This window comes from Triticum aestivum, chromosome 1B (assembly GCF_018294505.1).
Source record: "Triticum aestivum cultivar Chinese Spring chromosome 1B, IWGSC CS RefSeq v2.1, whole genome shotgun sequence".
Lineage (NCBI taxonomy): Eukaryota > Viridiplantae > Streptophyta > Magnoliopsida > Poales > Poaceae > Triticum > Triticum aestivum.
In genome coordinates this window covers 275,204,632-275,215,626 of record NC_057795.1, presented here as the reverse complement: position 1 = coordinate 275,215,626, position 10,995 = coordinate 275,204,632, and positions in this window count along the sequence as shown.

Below are 10,995 nucleotides of genomic sequence, written 5' to 3'. Positions count from 1 at the left end.
ATATGCTGAATGAAAGGTGGACTAAGGTCCTTGCCACTGAGGAATATGGCCACGAGCGACCTGTTAAAAGTTACCCTAAGCGCAAGCTGCTGCCACAATTCGACGATGAAGCCCTTGAGCCAATACCGTTGAAGTATAATCAGGCAGACCGACCACCACGTGGGCGGGATAAAACGGCATATCAAGCCGAACACCAACCCGCACCCCCTCGCCAAAGAGGCAGCAAGACGGCAGCCACGGAATACACGTACGACTTGCAATGTGACCTAGCCAATAAAGCTGGTCAAACCAGATCAATCTACGGATCAAGGGGCCATGCCCTGGCGCAAGACAATGGCTATGAAGCCCCGTGTGATGACCGTTACTATGTTTGGGATCAGAACCGAACTCAGATGTCAGCCGATCTCCGCCGCGACATTGCGCAATATAGAGGGGCCTCACCCCCCCTATGCTTCACCGATGAGGTCATGGAACATCAATTTTCGGAAGGGTTTAAACCCGCAAACATCGAATAGTACAATGGAATGACGGATCCGACCGTATGGATTGAAGATTTTCTTCTCCACATTCACATGGCTTGAGGAGATGATCTCCACGTCATTAAATATCTTCCTCTAAAGCTGAAAGGGCTAGCACGACACTGGCTAAACAACCTCCCAAAAAAATCCATTGGAACCTGGGAAGATTTGGAAGATGCTTTTCGGACCAACTTTTAGGGCACTTATGTCCGGCCACCGGATGCTAATGATGTCTACTACACAACCTTCTTCTTGTAGACGTTGTTGGGCCTGCAAGTGCATATGTTTGTAGGACAGTAGCAAATTTCCCTCAAGTGGATGACCTAAGGTTTATCAATCTGTAGGAGGCGTAGGATGAAGATGGTATCTCTCAAACAACCCTGCAACCAAATAACAAAGAGTCTCTTGTGTCCCCAACACACCCAATACAATGGCAAATTGTATAGGTGCACTAGTTTGGCGAAGAGATGGTGATACAAGTGTAAAATAGATAGTAGATAAAGGTATTTGTAATCTGAAATAATAAAAACAGCAAGGTAACTAATGATAAAAGTGAGCGTAAACGGTATTGCAATGATAGGAAACAAGGCCTAGGGTTCATACTTTCACTAGTGCAAGTTCTCTCAACAATAATAACATAGATAGATCATATAACAAGCCCTCAACATGCAACAAAGAGTTACTCCGAAGCCACTAATAGCGGAGAACAAACGTAGAGATTATGGTAGGGTACGAAACCACCTCAAAGTTATTCTTTCGGATCGATCTATAAAAGAGTTCGTACTAGAATAACACCTTAAGACACAAATCAACCAAAACCCTAATGTCACCTAGATACTCCATTGTCACCTCAAGTATCCGTGGGCATGATTATACGATATGCATCACACAATCTCAGATTCATCCAACCAACATAAAAGTACTTCAAAGAGTGCCCCAAAGTTTCTACTAGAGAGTCAAGAATGTGTGCCAACCCCTATGCATAGGTTCCCAATGTCACGAAACCCGCAAGTTGATCACCAAAACATACATCAAGTGGCACATGATATCCCATTGTCCCCACAGATAATCACGGCAAGACATACATCAAGTGTTCTCATAAAAGACTCAATCCGATAAGATAACTTCAAAGGGGAAACTCAATTCATCACAAGAGAGTAGAGGGGGAGAAACATCATAAGATCCAACTACAATAGCAAGGCTCGGGATACATCAAGATCGTGCCATAGAGGAACATGAGAGAGAACACGAGAGAGAGAGAGATCAAACACATAGCTACTGGTACATACCCTCAGCCCCGAGGGTGAACTACTCCCTCCTCGTCATGGATAGCGCTGGGATTATGAAGATGGCCACCGGTGATGGGATCCCCCTCCGGCAGGGCACCGGAACGGGCTCCCGAGAGGTTTTTGGTGGCTACAGAGGCTTGCGGCAGCGGATCTCCCGATCTATCTTCTGTTCTGGAAGTTTTAGGGTACGAGAGTATATATGGGTGCAGGGGGTACGTCGGTGGAACTACGAGGGGCCCACGAGGCAGGGGGGCGCGCCCGGGGGGTGGGCGCGCCCCCCACCCTCGTGGGCAGCCCGTATCTCCCCTGACGTGCACTCCAAGTTCCCTGGGTTGCTTTCCTTCCAAAAATAACTTCTCCAGTTGATTTCGTTCCGTTTTGACTCCGTCTGATATTCCTTTTCGCCGAAACACTGAAATAGGCATAAAACAGCAAATCTGGGCTGGGCCTCCGGTTAATAGGTTAGTCCCAAAAATAATATAAAAGTGGAAAATAAAGCCCAATATTGCCTAAAACAGTAGATAAAGTAGCATGGAGCAATAAAAAATTATAGATACGTTGGAGACGTATCAAGCATCCCAAGCTTAATTCCTGCTCGTCCTCGAGTAGGTAAATGATAAAAAAGAATGTTTGATGCGGAGTGATACTTTGGCATAATTTCAATGTAATTCTTCTTAATTGTGATATGATTATTCAGATCCGAAAGATTCAAGACAAAAGTTTAATATTGACATAAATATAATAATACTTCAAGCATACTAGCAAAGCAATCATGTCTTCTCAAAATAACATGGCCAATGAAAGTTATCCCTACAAAATCATATAGTCTGGCTATGCTCTATCTTCACCACACAAAGTATTTAAATCATACACAACCCCGATGACAAGCCAAGCAATTGTTTCATACTTTTGACATTCTCAAAACTTTTTCAATCTTCACGCAATACATGAGCGTGAGCCATGTATATAGCACTATAGGTGGAATAGAATGGTGGTTGTGGAGAAGACAAAAAGGAGGGAAGATAGTCTCACATCAACTAGGCGTATCAATGGGCTATGGAGATGCCCATCAATAGATATCAATGTGAGTGAGTAGGGATTGCCATGCAACGGATGCACTAGAGCTATAAGTATATGAAAGCTCTACAAAAGAAACTAAGTGGGTGTGCATCCAACTTGCTTGCTCACGAAGACCTAGGGCATTTTGAGGAAGCCCATCATTGGAATATACAAGCCAAGTTCTATAATGAAAAATTCCCACTAGTATTATGGAAGTGACAAAATGAGAGACTCTCTATCATGAAGATCTTGGTGCTACTTTGAAGCACAAGTGTGGTAAAAGGATAGTAGCATTGTCCCTTCTCTCTTTTTCTCTCATTTTTTTATTTGGGCCTTTCTCTTTTTTTTATGGCCTCTTTTTTTCGTCCGGAGTCTCATCCCGACTTGTGAGGGAATCATAATCTCCATCATCCTTTCCTCACTTGGGACAATGCTCTAATAATGATGATCATCACACTTTTATTTTTCTTACAACTCAACAATTACAACTCGATACTTACAACAAAGTATGACTCTATATGAATGCCTCCGGCGGTGTACCGGGATATGCAATGAATCATGAGTGACATGTATGAAAGAATTATGAACAGTGGCTTTGCCACAAATACGATGTCAACTACATGATCATGCTAGCAATATGACAATGATGGAGCATGTCATAATAAACGAAACGGTGGAAAGTTACATGGCAATATATCTCGGAATGGCTATGGAAATGCCATGATAGGTAGGTATGGTGGCTATTTTGAGGAAGATATATGGTGGGTGTATGATACCGGTGAAAAGTGCGCAGTATTAGAGAGGCTAGCAATGGTGGAAGGATGGGAAAAAGTGTGTATAATCCATGGACTCAACATTAGTCATAAAGAACTCATATACTTGTTGCAAAAATCTAGAAGTTATCAAAGCAAAGTATTACATGCATGCTCCTAGGGCGATAGATTGGTATGAAAATACCATCGCTCGTCCCCGACCGCCACTCATAAGGAAGACAATCAATAAATAAATCATGCTCCGAGTTCATCACATCACGGTTCACCATATGTGCATGCTACGGGAATCACAAACTTCAACACAAGTATTCTTTAAATTAACAACTACTCAACTAGCATGACTTTAATATCACCATCTTCATATCGCAAAACAATTATCAAGCATCAAACTTATCTTGGTATCCAACGCACTCAAAAGAAAGTTTCACATATCTTGAATACCAAGTATATTAACATTAAGCAAATTACCATGCTATTAACGACTCTCAAAATAATCTAAGTGAAGCATGAGAGATCAATAGTTTCTTTAAAACAAATTTACCACCATGCTCTAAAAGATATAAGTGAAGCACTAGAGCAAAAATTATCACGCTCAAAAGATATAAGTGAAGCACTTAGAGCAATAACAAAAACTACTCCGAAAGATATAAGTGAAGATCAATGAGTGGTCGAATAATTATGAAACTATGTGAAGACTCTCCCATTAAAGAATTTCAGATCTTTATACTTTATTCAATCAGCAAGCAAAGCTAAAGAAAACATTGCAAGGATAGCACAACTCATGTGAAGAAGCAAAAACTTAGGCTCAACCGATACTAACCGATAGTTGTTGAAGAAGAAAGGTGGGATGCCTACCGGGGCATCCCCAAGCTTAGATGCTTGAGACTTCTTGAAATATTATCTTGGGGTGCCTTGAGCATCCCCAAGCTTGAGCTTTTGTGTCTCCTTAATTCCTCTCATATCATGGTTTCTCTTTTTATCAAAAGCTTCATTCACAACAAACTCAACAAGAACTCATGAGATAGGTTAGTATAAACCAATGCAAAACCTTATCATTTTCTACTGTAACAAATCACTAACATTATTATTCAACATTGCATACTAAATTCCTCTGCATATTTAATACTCCTATCCTCAAATAGAATCATTAAACAAGCAAACATATGCAAACAATGCAACCATAACAACAATCTGCCAAAACAGTACAGTCTGTAAAGAATGCAAAAGTATCCATACTTTCCTAACTCCAAAAATTATAAACTAAAATTCCCACTGTAATAAATTTATCATAGCTCAATATGAAAAAAGATTCAACATTATATCATGCTCTGACTTTTCTAGGGAATTTTTGCAACAGCGGTAAACTTTCTGTTTTCAAACAGCAACATGTATACTAGCAAAATAAGCATGGCAAAGGCTATCCTTGACTTATTTATTGAAACTAAAGATGCAAAACATTATTATAACTAACAGCAAGTAACTACTAGAAAAAGAAAATGACGCTCCAAGCAAAACACATATCATGTGGTGAATAAAAATATAGCTCCAAGTAAAGTTACCGATGAACGAAGACGAAGGAGGGGATGCCATCCGGGGCATCCCCAAGCTTAGGCTCTTGGTTGTCCTTTGAATATTACCTTGGGTTGCCTTGGGCATCCCCAAGCTTAGGCTCTTGCCACTCCTTATTCCATAGTCCATCGAATCTTTACCCAAAACTTGAAAACTTCACAACACAAAACTTAACAGAAAACTCGTAAGCTCCGTTAGTATAAGAAAATAAAACCACCACTTAGGTACTGTAATGAACTCATTCTAAATTCATATTAGTGTAATATCTACTGTACTCCAACTTATCTATGGTTCATACCACTTAATACTACCCAGACATGCATCAAAATAAGCAAACAACACATAGAAAACAGAATCTGTCAAAAAACAGAACAGTCTGTAATAATCTATATCAAACGTATACTTCTGGAACTCCAAAAATTCTACAAAATTAGGAAGTCCTAAGAAAGTCGTGTACCAATCACTATCAAAAAGAATCAGATCATAATCACGTTTCTGTGAATTAACAAAACTAATTTACTGGGTGCCAAAGTTTCTGATTTTCAGCAGGATCAACACAACTATCACCGTAAGCTATCCTAAAGGTCTTACTTGGCACTTTATTGAAACAAAAGCTATAAAACATGATTACTACAGTAGCATAATCATGTGGACACACAAAAATAGTAAGGATAAATATTGGGTTGTCTCCCAACAAGCACTTTTTCTTTAATGCCTTTCTAGCTAGGCATGATGATGACAATGATGCTCACATAAAAGATAAGAATTGAAACATAACGGGAGCATCATGAAGCATATGACTAGCACATTTAAGTCTAACCCACTTCCTATACATAGGGATTTTGTGAGCAAACAACTTATGAGAACAATAATCAACTAGCATAGGAAGGTAAAACAAGCATAGCTTCAAGATTTTAAGCACATAGAGAGGAAACTTGATATTATTGCAATCCCTACAAGCATATGTTCCTTCCTCATAATAATTTTCAGTAGCATCATGAATAAATTCAACAATATAACCAGCACCTAAAGCATTCTTTTCATGATCTATTAGCATAGAAAATTCATTACTCTCCTCATAAGCAAACTTCTTCTTTATGGCATACGTATCATCACAATAATCATCATAGATAGGAGGCATGCTTTCATCATAGTAAATTTGCTCATCAAAGCTTGGGGGACAAAAAATATCATCTTCATCAAACATAGCTTCCCCAAGCTTGTGGCTTTGCATATCATTAGCGTCATGGATATTCGAGGAATTCATACTAACAACATTGCAATCATGCTCATCATTCAAATATTTAGTGCCAAACAATTTAGAGATTTCTTTTTATAGCACTTGAGCACAATTATCATTTCCATCATACTCACGAAAGATATTAAAAAGGTGAAGCGTATGAGACAAACTCAATTCCATTTTTTTTGTAATTTTCTTTTGTAGACTAACTAGTGCTAAAACAAGAAACAAAAAGATTCGATTGCAAGATCTAAAGATATACCTTCAAGCACTCACCTCCCCGGCAACTGCGCTAGAAAAGAGCTTGATGTCTACTACACAACCTTCTTCTTGTAGACGTTGTTGGGCCTGCAAGTGCACAGGTTTGTAGGACAGTAGAAAATTTCCCTCAAGTGGATGACCTAAGGTTTATCAATCCGTAGGAGGCGTAGGATGAAGATGGTCTCTCTCAAACAACCCTGCAACCAAATAACAAAGAGTCTCTTGTGTCCCCAACACACCCAATACAATGGCAAATTGTATAGGTGCACTAGTTCGGCGAAGAAATGGTGATACAAGTGCAAAATAGATAGTAGATAAAGGTATTTGTAATTTGAAATAATAAAAACAGTAAGGTAACTAATGATAAAAGTGAGCGTAAACAGTATTGCAATGATAGGAAACAAGGCCTAGGGTTCATACTTTCACTAGTGCAAGTTCTCTCAACAATAATAACATAGATAGATCATATAACAAGCCCTCAACATGCAACAAAGAGTCACTCTGAAGCCACTAATAGCGGAGAACAAACGTAGAGATTATGGTAGGGTACGAAACCATCTCAAAGTTATTCTTTCGGATCGATCTATAAAAGAGTTCGTACTAGAATAACACCTTAAGACACAAATCAACCAAAACCCTAATGTCACCTAGATACTCCATTGTCACCTCAAGTATTTGTGGGCATCGGCTCTGAATCATGTCTTTGGTCTATAGTTGGGTTGCCCGGCTCCTGTGTTTTCCACCTTACGTTCCGCAAGTTCGGCTAAGGTACTAAAGGGAGAACTACTGCGATTGTATTTCCGGTTCGTCCGGTTATGTACCTCAGAAGAGAAAGCCGAAAATTAACTGTCAGGATGGGCGAGAGCGGGTCAGTGATCTGGTGACTTAGTGTTATACTACAAATTGTTCGTGATTTATGCCGTGTTATACGAGGGGCTGGGCTTTCGACCAACCACGTTGCAAAGGCGCCATACTCCCGATTGATGTTCATGCAACAAGGGGCTAGTACTTAGCACCGCCAATGGACTCTTATGGCTAAGTGAAAGTACTAAAGCCGCATAGTCTAATTTCCTAGTTCACCTCGCAAGCCGCCTCCTACATCAGACCAAGACGTTGGATCAAGTGCAGTCATGCGTTCCCGAACACCCTGATGTCTACTATGCAACCTTCTTCTTGTAGACGTTGTTGGTCCTACAAGTGCACAGGTTTGTAGGACAGTAGCAAATTTCCCTCAAGTAGATGACCTAAGGTTTATCAATCCATGGGCGGCGTAGGATGAAGATGGTCTCTCTCAAACAACCCTGCAACCAAATAACAGAGAGTCTCTTGTGTCCCCAACACACCCAATACAATGGTAAATTGTATAGGTGCACTAGTTCGGCGAAGAGATGGTGATACAAGTGCAATATGGATAGTAGATATGGGTATTTGTAATCTGAAAATATAAAAACAGCAAGGTAACTAATGATAAAAGTGAGCGTAAACGGTATTGCAATGGTAGGAAACAAGGCCTAGGGTTCATACTTTCACTAGTGCAAGTTCTCTCAACAATAATAACATAGATAGATCATGTAACAATCCCTCAACATGCAACAAAGAGTCACTCCAAAGCAACTAATAGTGGAGAACAAACGAAGAGATTATGGTAGGATACGAAACCACCTCAAATTTATCCTTTCTGTTCTATCTATTCAAGAGTTCGTAGTAAAATAACATAAAGCTATTCTTTCCGCTCAATCCATCATAGAGTTCATACTAGAATAACACCTTAAGACACAAATCAACCAAAACCCTAATGTCACCTAGATACTCCATTGTCACCTCAAGTATCCGTGGGCATGATTATACGATATGCATCACACAATCTCAGATTCATCTATTCAACAAACACAAAGTACTTCAAAGAGTGCCCCAAAGTTTCTACCAGAGAGTCAAGAAAACGTGTGCCAACCCCTATGCATAGGTTCATGGGCGGAACCCGCAAGTTGGTCACCAAAACATACATCAAGTGGCACGTGATATCCCATTGTCACCATAGATAAACACGGCAAGACATACATCAAGTGTTATCAAATCAAAGACTCAATCCGATAAGATAACTTCAAGAGGGAAACTCAATTCATCACAAGAGAGTAGAGGGGGAGAAACATCATAAGATCCAACTATAATAGCAAAGCTCGCGATACATCAAGATCGTGCCATAGAGAGAACACGAGAGAGAGGGATCAAACACATAGCTACTGGTACATACCCTCAGCCCCGAGGGTGAACTACTCCCTCCTCGTCATGGAGAGCGCCGGGATGATGAAGATGGCCACCGGTGAGGGATCCCCCCTCCGGCAGGGTGCCGGAACGGACTCCCGAGAGGTTTTGGTGGCTACAGAGGCTTGCGGCGGCGGAACTCCCGATCTATCTTGATATTCAATGGTTTTAGGGTACGAAGGCTTATATAGGCAAAAGAAGTCGGTAGGGGGGTGCTCGAGGGGCCCACGAGACAGGGGGGCGTGCCCTACAAGGGGGGCATGCCCTCCTATCTCGTGGCCTCCTCGAGGGTCTTCTGATGTGAACTCCAAGTCTCCAGGATGATATTCTTCCAAAAAATCACGATGCCGAAGGTTTCATTCCGTTTGGACTCCGTTTAATATTCCTTTTCTACGAAATACTGAAACACGCAATAAAACAGCAATATGGGCTGGGCCTCCGGTTAATAGGTTAGTCCCAAAAGTAATATAAAAGTGTATAATAAAGCCCGTAATCATTCAAAACACATAATAATATAGGATGAATGCTTCATAAATTATAGATATGTTGGAGATGTATCACACCCCTATAATATTTACACAGGGGCTGAAGCCGACGACTGGTAAACTTTCAGACATATAAACGGCCAAATAGGAGGATAAACTAATTATAAAAGCATAACCATTTTTACATCATGAGTTCATTACATGACTCTTACAAAACTAGACTCAACTACTCAAATATGATGTCCTTGGAGCACTGGCCCTCTACAATACGGGCTCCCTCGAGGACCTCGTCGAAGTACCTCTCCGGCCGCCGGTGCTCCTTGCCTTCAGGTGGCCCTGCGGTAGCAATCTCGGCGGCCTTCATCTTCACCCACTACACCTTGACACGGGCGAAGGCCATCTGAGCACCTTCTATGCAGGACGACCGCTTAAGGGCATTGGCCCGAGGAAGCGCCTCCACCAGCCTCTTCACGAGTCCGAAGTGGCTGCTTGGCATGGACTCGGCCGGCCATAGATGTACTATTACGTCCTACATGGCCAGTCCGACCACCCTGTGCAGCTCGGACAACTTCTTTAGCTGGTCACTCAGGGGCACTGGAAGCTCTGGCGCAAGGTACTGCGACCAGAACAACTTCTTCGTTGAGCTCCCCTCTTCAGCTCATAAGAAGGCGGCGGCATCCGCAATACTCCTTGGCAGATCGGCAAAGGCGCCTGGAGAACTCCAAACTCTGGTCAGCAAAATATATCTTTTACTAGTATATCTATTCTGCATGATAAAGGCCTTACCAGCCGCAATCTTCCTCGCCTCTTGGATCTCCTGGCGAGCGCCCTGGGCATCAACCCCGGCTTCCTTCAGGCTCTCAAGAGCTTTGGTGAGTTTGGAGGCCTGCTCCGAACTCTTCTGCTCCAAGCACTCGCACCTAGCGATGGCGTCCTTGAGCTCCTGTTCGACCTCCCCCACCCGCGCCTCATGTCGCCGGCGGGTGGTTTGCTCCTCCTCTAAATCTTTGGCCGCTTTGTCCGCGGCCGCCTTGCTCACCTCCGCCTTCTTCTTGGCTTCGGCGAGGGCGCTCTTGAGGGACTCGACCTCAACTGTGCTAACTGTGAGTATTTTATAACATTTTTAGTCAGTTTACACGACTACATACAAACATCACTTTCGGGTATGAAGTACTTTCACATACCTTGGGTTTCATTAAACCGCTTGTTGATGCGGTCGAGTTCCTCGTCGGATAGCCGAAGCTTCCCATTAAGCTCGGCTATCTCCGCGGCCTGGGCAGTAGCCACCAACATTGAAGCCTGTCCAACAATATATACGTCACATTAGTAACATGTTCTGATCCTCTGTCCGAATTGTCCTGATCCGAACATAGTATCAGGGGCTACTGTCTACACATGGGTTTCGCCTAACACATATATCTGTACAAAAAATAAAAGCTAGTACAGAATATTACATCGCTTACCTCAAAGTGTGTCAATAGGCTGTTGAAGGCTTCGGTCAGTCCGCTCTTCGCAAACCGAATCTTTTCCATGACCGCA